The following is a 12,635-nucleotide window of genomic DNA, read 5'->3' on the forward strand; positions in this document are numbered from 1 at the left end:
CAGTCTACGCATATCATCTGGTTTATGGTCCCATGCTCATACATATGGATTACAGTAGAACCTCTCTATTAAGGACACCCTCAGGACTGACAAGTGCTGTCCTTAATAGAGAGGTGTCCTGATTAGAGAGGTCAAATTGAATGTAAACAACCAATTTGGGACTAAAACTAGTGTCCTTGATAGAGAGGTTGTCCCTAATAGAGAGGTGTCCGCTAAGGGAGGTTCCACTGTACTCATATTTGTCAAAAAATAGAACGAAATGTAACTTTTGAAAGAGTTCTAATAAGGCACCACCTTTTTGGCTAGAACTTGACATCTCAGAGTTCTAATTGCTCTAAGGCACCACCTTCTTGGCTAGAACTTGACATCTCAGAGTTCTAATTGCTCTAAGGTACCACCTTTTTGGCTAGAACTTGACATCTCAGAGTTCTAATTGCTCTAAGGTACCACCTTTTTGGCTAGAACTTGACATCTCAGAGTTCTAATTGCTCTAAGGCACCACCTTTTTGGCTAGAACTTGACATCTCAGAGTTCTATATGCTCTAAGGTACCACCTTTTTGGCCAGAACTTGACATCTCAAGAGCAATTAGAACTCTTTTGAATCAAAGTGAATGCCAATTTCAAAGGTTTGGAGTCTGTTCTTTGTTTTACAGAGAACAGCCTCTTAGTTTTATGTTGACATTCGCGTCCTTTTGAAGAAGTTCTAATTGCTTTAGGATCTAAAATTCTAGCTAAATTCGTGTTGCCTATGGTCAACCCTTAAAAGTCGTTGAACTTGTTGAATGCATTGGTGAAAAAAAGGAAACCCATGATATGCTATTTTAGGTCAGATCATGCAAGAAATGGCTTTTAGCAAAAACAATACTGAAGTCATAAGGAAAGCGAAAGATTGGGCCATTTTACAACAATGATGTTGCCTTGAAACAAGAAACCAACATTTTGTTACAAAATATTGAAATAGAATGATAAATAGGCCTACTGATAACAGTATAGGCCTATTGTTTCATGAAAATAATTGTTTCCTTCAAGTAGGCCTTTTATGCCTTCAAAGAAGAAATGTTGTCACTGAAAGTTTGTTGTACATGTATTTGTGAAATACCAATTAAGGGTTGATCATAGGGACCACCATTTTGGCTCAAACTTGAAATCCTAAAGCAATCAGAACTTTTTCAAAATGGGTTGAATGCCCATTTTGAACTAGGGAGGCTGTGCTCTGGAAAACATAGAATGGATCCCCACTCATGAAATTGGCACTCCTTTCATTTTGAAGGAGGGCTAAACTTTAGAATTACCGATCGGATGTTCCTCCGCACTATATAAGTTGTGAATCGGTTTAAAAGAGATGGTTGCGCGTAACATGTTGCATGTTGACTTACTTATTCATTATTCGGTATTCATTCGCGCCTTGGACCTATACTTCCGATCGGGAATTCTAAAGTCTTTCCTGAAGGAGTTCTGATTGCTCTGGGATTTCAAGTTCTAGCCAAAATGGTTATGCTATTGGTCAATACTTAAGGTGTGGAATTTCTTTTATAAGACATGTTAGTAGGGCTTAGTAAAGCCTCTTTATCATAGTGTAGTGCAATTCTTACTCTAAAGTGATTTAACTGGACCTTTTATTAGGCCTAGTTTCCTCCATGGGAAATATGACGTAAAGTGGCATTAAGATACTACAAATTGTTATGAAGACCTCGCACCAATCTCTCCTAACTTCGCCGTTGAAAGCTCGTGATGTTTACTCATAAACATCGCCAAGAAATACCTGCGTAGAACTCACGCTATCACAATAGTTTTGATACAATATCATCCAGCGATTTTTATACCGAACCATCGCTGTTCAAAAATATACCTTGGGTCGAGAAAACATTATTGTCGGTGTGTTAGGTGAGGTGAGATAAACCGCTTGGTCGGTTTTTGCTCCATTGGTGGTGTGTGATGTGAGATGCTGCCAGTCAAGGTTGTTATGAAGTTGGATAGAATATTCTGATACAGAACCAATATTATGGTCTCCTTAGTTCATAAAGTCGAAATTTGGCTTTTTCCAACCCAACGTCATTGGTGGTGTGTGATGTGAGATGCTGCCAGTCAAGGTTGCTATGAAGTTATATACCGATCTCAATGGCCTAGTGGTTAAGGCGCCCGCCTCGTGAACGGAAGGTCGAAGGTTCGAGGCCCGCTGGTAACCTCTTTCTGATGCGGCCGGTTGGTTAGCCGCCTGTTGAATATAGGGTACAAACTGCCTTCTCGCCAGGCGCCTGGCATCAGAGATAGGAGTTTGGAAGTAAAGAGTGTCTCATAAGCCAAAAGGCTGGCTGGCCCTTTCATGAGGGGTGACACTATAATAAACAAACTTTACTTTTATAGAATATTCTGATACGGAACCAATATTATGGGCCCCTTAGTTCAAAAAATCGAAATTTGGCTTTTTCCAACCCAACCTCACTGGTGTTGTAATGGTATGTTATGCTGCCAGTCAAGGCCGTTATGAAGTTGGATAGAATATTCTGATACAGAACCAATATTATGGGCTCCTTAGTTCAAAAAGTCGAAATTTGGCTTTTTCCAACCCAACCTCACTGGTGGTGTAATGGTATGTTATGCGGCCAGTCAAGATACCTATGTATTTGGATGGAATATTCTGATACGGAACCAATATTATGGGCTCCTTAGCTCAAAAAGTCGAAATTCCCATAGCTTGTGTAGTAGCTTATCACGCAACTTGTAAGGTAGGCAGCCCTGCCGGACATGGGAGGGTGTTTGCTTGATTACCATCAATCAAAAAGCTAGCGCCACCTATAGAGTCGAATGTAAAACTATCTCATGTCTTTTTTAGGATCAACTGCCTTGGACTACCTCAATAACGACGTACATGTAACATTCTATGTGCCACACCCAAGGTTAGTACTTTTATCAACACGTTCAATGGGTTTAGTTGCAAGAAAGCCTCCTAAATCAGCCCTGGTAAATAATGTAATCAACATGTTCAATGGGTGAAGTTGCAAGAAGGCCTCCTAAATCAGCCCTGTTAAATATTTAATTAACTTGTTCGAAGGGTAAAGTTGCAAGAAAGCCCCCAAAGTCAGCCCTGGTAAAAGTGTTATCAACATGTTCAATGGGTGAAGTTGCAAGAAGGCCTCCTAAATCAGCCCTGTTAAATACTTTAATTAACTTGTTCGAAGGGTGAAGTTGCAAGAAAGCCTCCTAAGTCAGCCCTGGTAAAAGTTTTATCAACATGTTCAATGGGTGAAGTTGCAAGAAGGCCTCCTAAACAGCCCTGGTAAATACTTTAATCAACATGTTCAAGGGGTAAAATGCAAGAGGTCCTCCTAAATCAGCCCTCAAGGAATCGACATAGTGCTTTCTTTGTGCATTTTGCACGTGATTCTGACACTGACTATGTTTTTGTCAATTCAAAGCATTGTAAACTTTCCTACACAAGGCCTATGGACGTCTGCAAAAGTTTCATTCAACAATCAGTTGTTTTAGTGTAGAATTGCAGAATGACCTACAAATTACCCACAACCTTGGAAGAAAATTCCTTCAAACTGTACAAAGCATTCATCTGCACTGGAAAGTGATCTGTTCCAGATTTTGGTTGAGTGGGCAAGATCTTTCCTTAATTCCGTAACCTTTCTGGTGAACTTTAAGCAAGTTCGACTTTACATCTATGTGCAGAAGGGTTACACTCGGCCTTCAGTCCAAGCCCAACCCAGCCATCTTAACCTGTTTCAGAATTTGGTGTTATTTCTTGGAAATTTATCGTGTTTGAAGAAAAGTTTGTTGGTCATCTTGCTTCCCTTGGTCCAAAATTCTCATCAAAACACTGGCTGCCATTTTGTGGTTTTGCTTGAGTGACCAGATCTTTCTTCAATTTCAATAACCTTTGCGTTGAACTATGAGCTAGTGGGCATCTATACTTAGCCCCCACACATCATGGGTAGTGACAGATTCTGCCTGCATTGTGGCCAGCACTGAGAACCTGGGGGTATTTTCTTGGCCTAAATAAGCACAACGCTGGAAATCCTACCATTTCGTTTCAAAGTCTGTTTCGAATTTGTTAACATTCTGAGAACTGAATTACAGTAGAACCTCTCTATTATGGATACCCTCGGGACTGAAAACTGCTGTCCTTAATTGAGTGTCCTGATTATATAGGTCAAATTGAATGGAAACAATCTATTTTGACCAAACCTAGTGTCTTAATAGAGTGGTTGTCCTTAATAGAGAGGTGTTCACTAATGGAAGTTCCACTGTATACTAACCAGTCAAACTCTGTAATCTTGGCACCTCTCAACTTAGATTTTGGACAGCAATTGTCTGTCACAAGTGTGTCCTTAATACAGAGGTTTTACTGTATTTCCCATTCACCCTGAGGTCAGCCCCAGACACGTTATCCACAATGCTGCACCACACCATGCCGATATTTGCTAATTTACATAAGCTGTTTTCCGAGGGAAACTTCTGCAAATTCTGGCTTTTATTATCAAAACTATCCAGTCACCAACAACCACTCACTAAATTTACTTCTCAAATGTTTGCCTTAAAATTCTATTTTGAGATTATGGATCAGGAACCACAGGATTTGCATAGAGGGCAAGTTGGGGGCATAAAAACAGCTTATTTTGGGCAAATTCGTACTAAATGACCCTGAAAATGTGTTTTTCTCACAAATCTCTCAAAGTTGGAGAAATTACGAGGGGCGGAGCAGCAGGAGTGGGAAGGATAGCCAAGTCGGCAGTACCATAATTCTGGGTATCTTGACACACTAGGCTCGGGGATCAAAATGTCTGTCTTACTGCTTGTTGTTTAAGGGGTAAGACATTTGTAATTCCTGGTGGTCCATGAAAATAGAAATGCAGTTATACACAATGCTGTAGTGCAGTTATCATGCAGGCAAATTTGTTGAAACTTGGTATTCATAGTATTAGTATATCAGTCTACACAACGGCAATGCTGAATTTATATTTAGTGCATATTTACACAATTTGAAATTTTCCAATTCAATTACAAATTCTAACGTAGACCTTTAACAAAAATTCCATACAATGTGCTCTTGTCTCTAAAAAAGATGTATTCATGTGGAAGTGTGGCAGTGTCATTTAGAAGTTTACATTCATGAAACTTATGTGTCTTCCACTTCAACGCATTCTTTGTGCGTAAAGATATTTATTTCCTAATCAAAAATATGACATATCAGTCCATCTTTGAAACAAACTTCCTGACATAAAAAGCAGGGCAGTGCAAGTACATTAAAAACATCTCAACACTGCAAGTACACAAAAACACTGCTGTGCCAGTGCATAAAAAGCGCTGCAGTGTAACTACTGTACAAGTTGTGCACATGCATTTCATGACTGCATTCTTGTGTATGCATCCTTGTGTATAAGGCCGGCAATGTATCTTTTATTGTTTATTACAGTCTCCACACTGACCCACATCTCGCCTACAATATTGAATCGGTATCAAGTCTATCATACACGACCCCTGGCCTCGGATTTTTTAATCAGATCGGCTACCTGATTGGCCAATATGTTGATTTCACCCAAGGTTGACGGAACAACCTATAGAAAGTGCACAGTGTCACGTCATCTGAAATTCTGAAGGGGGTGCTATTCTTTCTCCCAAATTTACAGTTTCTTTCTTTTCTTGAGCAATCGCTCTGCTCTTGGAGGTGTTATTTGACAGGGAGTGTTCCCCTCCAAGGCAGGATGAGCGATTTTCCGTGCAACTATGGTTAGGCACCATTTGGGTTTATGGGCCTAGAGAGTCCGTCTTCAGGCAGATTTTACCGATTGATAACTGTCAAATTTCAACTCTCGTCAATATTATCTTTGGAATTTTTGTTACTTAACTTTAAAACTAACCAGAGTATTTTTCAACACACTGTAGTGACTACATAAGATAGGTTTGTGTGTTGATACACTGTGACACTTAATCAACGCAAAAGAACATTGTATGAGTAAATAAACCATCAATTAACCTTTTCTGTTGATCAAAATGTCATGGAATATGGGTTATTCCATGATTCATGTTCATAATTTAACCCTTCAGTATCATGAAGACGATAAAGCACTGAATACATGCATGATAACAAAAATATACAAGCGTGCTTGCCTTGAATATATTTTAGATGACGCCTGGCAAACCAGGCTCTGTTTAGAGAGGTGGCATTGACATAGTTTTATGTTTGAGCATATCATCACCACCTTCAACAGTGGTATGACAATGACAGCCAAGGGCCAGGTCCTTAGGCCTCTTGTTTTTGCTTCATTTGGGTGACCCCTGATTCGACTTGATGGGAGCAAAGTCTGGAATTTGGGTGGGAAAATGTCCCAATGATCTGCATTGTCCAGTATACTGACTTCACAGATTGCTTCAAACTGTAAAATTATTAAAATTCTGACCCCTTGCTACCAGTAAAGTTGAATATCTGGACTCGATAAAGCACTGTCTTTATAGTACAGGCTGCCTTCAGCTTCCTCTTGATTTCTCCTCTCTGCAATCTCCTTGCTGCCTGTGAAGAGGAATTTCTGAACTTGATAAAACCGGAAAAATGGTATTTCTTGACTTGATAAAACAGGAAAAGTGGAATTTCTGGACTTGATAAAACAGAAAAAGTGGAATTACTTGACTTGATAAAACAGAAAAAATGGAGTTTTTGGACTTTATAAAGCAAGGAAAGTGGAATTACTTGACTTGATAAAACAGGAAAAGTGGAATTTCTAGACTTGATAAAACAGGAAAAGTGAAATTTCCTAACTTGATAAAACAGGAAAAGTGGATTTTCTTGACTTGATAAAACAGGAAAAGTGGAATATATGGACTTGATAAAACAGGAAAACACTGTCTTTATTCTGCTTCCTCTCCATTTCTCCGCTCTCTTTGTCCGCCATCTCGGAAAAGTGCCATATGTGCGTTGTTGATTCACCCGCCATGCATCTCCGCTGTGTTAATTGAATCGTATTCCATGATAGAATATGCGATAATCCTCTAATGGATGCCCTATTGTCATCGTCATCATCCTCAGAGAGACAATTCATTAGCGAGAGATATCCTTTCTTAAACCCTGCTTGACGTCTTTTGAAAGTTAAGTCATACTCTCACATTCTGTTAAGCTGTAATGTGTACGACAAAGGAATATTCAGCTTGTTGTCTCATCTATCTTTCTTGAGAAGCGAAAAGAGAATGTCATATCAAATACGGTAGAACCTCTTTATTAAGGACACCCTTGGGACAATTGCTGTCCTTAATAGAGAGGTGTCCTGATTAGAGAGGTCAAGTTGAATGGAAACAACCAATTTGGGACCAAAACTGGTGGGTCCCCCATCATATATCCAATGATGGTGCGTCCCATTTTAATACGCAAAAGCAGCAAAGTACAAACCTAGTCTGAGTGACAATCTTCAGATTTCTGAAAAATAAGAATCTTCAATTCTAATGTAAATTCTTCGATGGCCAGTCAAAAGTTCTATGACGAAGTTCATCATAGAGTCAATGATACATGCCCACAGTAGAATCTATGATGATTACTATCCATCATAGATTCTATCATGGCCCATGGCCCATAGTACATATGACCATGTGTTTTCCATCACTGATTCTATGATGGAGATTCTCCATTATAGGATCATTGATGGCACATGGTAGAATCTATGATGATTACTATCCATCATAGATTCTATCATGGTCCATAGCCCATAGTACATATGACCATGTGTTTTCCATCACTGATTCTATGATGGAGATTCTCCATTATAGGATCAGTGATGGCACATGGTAGAATCTATGATGATTACTATCCATCATAGATTCTATCACGGCCCATGGCCAAGAGTACATATGACCATGTGTTTTCCATCACTGATTCTATGATGATAAAATCCATCATAGATTCAGAATCTATGATGATAAAATCCATCATAGATTCTATGACCTAAACTTTTGCCTTCATGGCAGACCAACAGCGTGAAACTATACAAGGTACTGGTTTCTTCTAGAATATCATCTGATTCATGTGATATTGGCTTGTAATGTTACCTTCTTTGTCTTCGATATTCCAAGCAACATTGCCACAAGCTATTTGTTTAGAAATGAATAGTTTAGAAATATTGCAAAAAGTAATGCACGTCAGTGTTTGATATGGCCTGAGGCGATGCATTGTTTGAGCATTGCACTGTATAATACAAGTATAGTAGAACCTCCCTTAGCGGACACCTCTCTATTAGGGACAACTTCTCAATCAAGGACACTAGTTTTGCTCCCAAATTGGTTACATACATACATACATAATGAAATTTATATAACGCTGTATCCAGCGATGCAATCTCCGCTCAAAGCGCTTTACAATAATAGAGAAACTGATCAAAGATCAAAGATGAAAGACCCTCCCAAACAGATGAGTCTTCAGGAGGGCCTTGAATGCAGTTAGGTCGTTTCCATTCAGGCCTTGGATGTAAAGGTTGTTTCCATTCAACCTGACCTCTCTACTCAGGACACCTCACTATTAAGGACAGCACTTGTCAGTCCCGAGGGTGCCCTTATTAGAGAGGTTCTACTGTATTCATAGAACCTGAGGCTTCATTTAAAACAAAGCTCAACATTGCCGTAGTGTAAACAGATATACAAATACATGTACTATAAATACCAAGTTTCAGCAAATTTGGATGCATAATAACTGCACTACGGCATTGTGTATAACTGCATTTCTATTTTCCTGGACCACCAGTAATTATGAACGGCGTACCCCTTAAATGCACTCCGTTACATCCACTATGTCGTTACGCAGCGATACGTTACAATACGTTACGTCTCGATGATTATTTCATTTACTTGGATGCACTGCCATGGATGCGTTGCGTTTGGACGGGTGAGTCATCATGCGCACATCACCTAGGAGACGAGTCAAAGGAGTATTAGTTAATCACGGCTGACTCTAATCTGTCTGAGATTCAATTGTTAATGAATAAGGCCAAAAAAAGAAGAAAACGTTTCTGTTGCGAGAATGGTCTGATTCAGTTGTTCTCCATTAAGGCCAAAAAAGAATTAGTATTGTTATCAAATCAAATGGTTTAATCTGAAAAAACAAAGTAATTATGTACCGGAAGTTATTTCAGAATGTAAGCTTTTGAATTTTCTTAGTCACTGTGACACAATGTACTCGCATGGTGTTATGAACATTGCGTTTTTGTCTGAAAATGTTAGCGTTGCCCAAAGGCAATTGACATGATTCATGAATATGATTGAACTTTCGAACAGAGGTTCTTTCAGAAAATACTGCCATTGTTGTAAGCTGAACATAAAATCAAATCTATTACAATCAATGTTTTGTGATTGTGGTGAATGATTTACTTAGCTGTGGTGGTGTAACATACAGTGGAAGTTTTCTAAGTGGACACCACTGTTTACAGGACACCCTTTCTATTAGGGACAGAGATTTTGGTCTTGAATGGGTTAGTTCTATATACAGTAGAACCTCTCTATTAAGGACACCCTTGGGACTGACTAGCGCTGTCCTTAATAGAGAGGTGTCCTGATTAGAGAGGTCAAATTGAATGGAAATGACCAATTTGGGACCAAAACGAGTGTCCTTGATAGAGAGGTTGTCCTTAATAGAGAGGTGTCTGCTATGGGAGGTTCCACTGTAGTTTGACCTCTGTAATCTGGACACCTCTCAATTAAGGACAGTATTGTCATTTGCAAAGGTGTCCTTATAGAGAGGTTCTTCTGCATGGAACAGGCGCAGATGAATTGATAAATTTATAAATGCCAACATTGATTATTTTTTTGATTGATTGATTGAATTGGTCTTGTATGTGGTAATTCAAGCTGGAATTTTGACTGACTCCTCTATGTTGCACCCTGTGTGCCACCCAACCTCCTCCTTAGTACGTCTTGGAAATTATTAGTGAGATCATTCCACAAGTAGTTTGATGGATTTCAGAAAGTTCGATGGGTGGGCTTTGGAGGCTGAGTTAACCTGGGGAAGCATATCTCCTTAGCTGTGCTGTTGAGGATTGATGGAAAACAGCCCAGAATAGGAGGCTGACCACACAGGTGGTGTGGGATTTGTGAAATTAATTTAAAGATTTTCTTTACTTACTCCATTTTAAAATCGGAATAAATTATTCCTTATGCAAATTGAGACGGGTGACCATATGCCTGGAGGGTGTTTTTATCACTCACTCTCCACACATGCACCATTTGCAGTCATATGGGTGGAGAGTGGTTTATCCATCACTCTCCACACATGCACCATTTGCAAACAATATGCCTGGAGATTGGTTTGTCCTTCACTCTCCACACATAACATACCTGGTGAGTGATTTATACATCACTTCCAATACATGCACCATTTGCAGTCATATGCGTGGAGAGTGGTTTATCCATAACTCTCCACACATGCATCACATGGAAGCATCATGCCTGGAGCATGGCATCCAACATCTGAAGATATGTACCTTGAGTTTGAAATTAATCCATCAGCTGTTTTATTTACCTTGCTAAGTTTATAAACTTTCCATGTAGTGTGCTCATCCATGTTGGCCTAAGATGTTTATTTTTTGGTATAAAATATTGCTCAGTAATATGGCAGTCTTTTTCAGTAGTCATATACTACTAGCTGAGCGGGGAATCTACGTTCATCTATGTTATAGTCAGTTACAATCACCAGGATGAAATGGAGTAGGCCTTGTAGATGCCATATTGGGGTTCATTCCACATCCCCTGCCCAAGGACACACACAGATTTGGGATCTTGGTAGTCTGAAGCGAGCAGTCTTGAATAACGCTGCATGAGAACAGATGGAAATTTGTTTTTTAACTTTTGGGTAAAGATCAGAAAAAATCCAGACAAAAATTTCTTATTCTACAAAACGAAATGGAAATTTATGCAGTTTTTGCCACCAGTTAGTAAGGCAGCCTTTTGGGGGAAAAACTATCATAAAAAGTTAATAAAAATTACCTTCTGTGTTGCATATTTTGAGCATGTTTCATCTATTCAGGACAGGAAGTTCTTGGATCCGCCCCCTACCCCATATTTTAGGGTTTAGACACCAACAAAATAGCATACTGTTGAATTTTCAAACGCGCTGCATTCAGCTTCAGTAAACTTTTGTCAGCAGTGAATCTTCAATGGGGTTCGTTTCAATCTAAGTATGGATGAATTGCATGTACATTTAGTATTATGTGATGTACAGTTAATTCAGGTAGTCTTAAAGTGGAACCGGGTTAAAATATGATTGTGAAAATAATGATAACATGATAATGGCTGGTTGAATGTCCGTGTGTAATTTACGAAAAATCCCAACAAACGATTTTTAAAGCGCAGAGCGCACAAATTGTCCGCATTTTTCTCGGACTTATTGTCTGATTTTTACCTATTCAGATCGGAGCGCATCACGGACAATGGGCAAGTCTTCCCGAAGCTAAAAACGAGATAATGCGCGTGATTTCGCCATATGGCCCCCTGCTCGGCCCATTCATCGTCTGTTACGGCCATGCAGCATCACTTTTGATACTTTTCAAAACATGTCGCCATTCTGCGGATCCAGGGCTGTTTGCCAAAAATGGTGGCTCTGCTGTGGGGCATTTGCACTCCCTTTGAGGTGACCTCCATTACAGAATCATCTGTTCTGATCTGCTCTTGTATCTTTGCTCGACTCCTCGTCCAAAATAAAAATGCATTTCAAGTCCTTTCACTTCATAATTTGATGTTTTACGATTTAACCTCTCTATTAAGGACACCCTCGGGACTGACAAGTGTTGTCGTTAATAGAGAGGTGTCCTGATTAGAGAGATCAAATTGAATGGAAAAGCCAATTTTGGACCAAACCTAGTGTCCTTTATAGAGAGGTGTCCGCTAAGGGAGGTTCCACTGTATATCCTAATCGAGTTTTTTGTATCGGTGCTCTTTGAAGAACCTGTTCCCAGACAAAATAGTCTTTATATTGATACCAGTCAAGGGCTATTTCTGAATCGAGATTTATCCATGCACCCAATTCCCCCCAACATACCTGTTTGTAATCAATTAGCTGGTTGGTTACATAAGACTTGATCTTTACAAGTAAAGCTCATAGCTTGTTGATGATAAACATACCAGCTTGATGAGGCCATCAACAAGAGGCCCATGGGCCTGGTGCTCAGCTTACAAATTCAAGGCCGAAGACAGGTCCATGGCACAAATCAAAATTGTCTTGGTCTTGAGTCATCCAGTGCACCAAATCCCTCCTACAGATTCATGTTTGTAATCTATTAGCTGATTGGTTATGTAAGGCATGGTCTTCAAAAGAGTAGCTCTTAGCTCATTGATGATGAATGTACCAACAAAGAGGCCTCTGGGCCTTGCACTCAGCTGACAAATTCAACGCCGAACACTTGGACCAAAATATCGGGCCCAAGTCAAAGTTGTCTATGATTCTCAAAGACTCATCCAGTGCACCAAATCCCTCCTACAGGTTCATGTTTAGAATCTTATTAGCTGGGTGGTTATGTAAGGCATGGTCTTCAAAAGAAAGTAGCTCTTAGCTCATTGATGATGAATGTACCAACAAAGAGGCCTGTGGACTTTCCATTCAGATGACAAATTCAACGTCGAACACTTGGGCCAAAATCCCCAGCCGAAGTCAAAGTTGTCTATG

The 12,635-nt window shown here is 39.6% G+C and overlaps 1 protein-coding gene across 9 annotated transcripts in view; it reads left to right on the top strand.

The window, feature by feature from the left end:
- The window catches only part of LOC135502004 (brother of CDO-like), a 151,939-nt gene that overhangs the window by 60,780 nt on the left and 78,524 nt on the right, over window positions 1-12,635 (top strand). For 7 of the 9 annotated variants that reach the window (XM_064794423.1, XM_064794434.1, XM_064794433.1 and 4 more), the window contains one exon: window positions 2,835-2,898. The exons of the other annotated variants lie outside the window; for them this stretch is intronic. The gene's annotated coding sequence lies outside the window, so the exon portion shown is untranslated. The remainder of the gene's footprint in view (window positions 1-2,834; window positions 2,899-12,635) is intronic. 9 annotated transcript variants of the gene reach the window in all.

Source organism: Lineus longissimus, chromosome 18 (genome assembly GCF_910592395.1).
Source record: "Lineus longissimus chromosome 18, tnLinLong1.2, whole genome shotgun sequence".
NCBI classification, from domain to species: Eukaryota; Metazoa; Nemertea; class Pilidiophora; order Heteronemertea; family Lineidae; genus Lineus; species Lineus longissimus.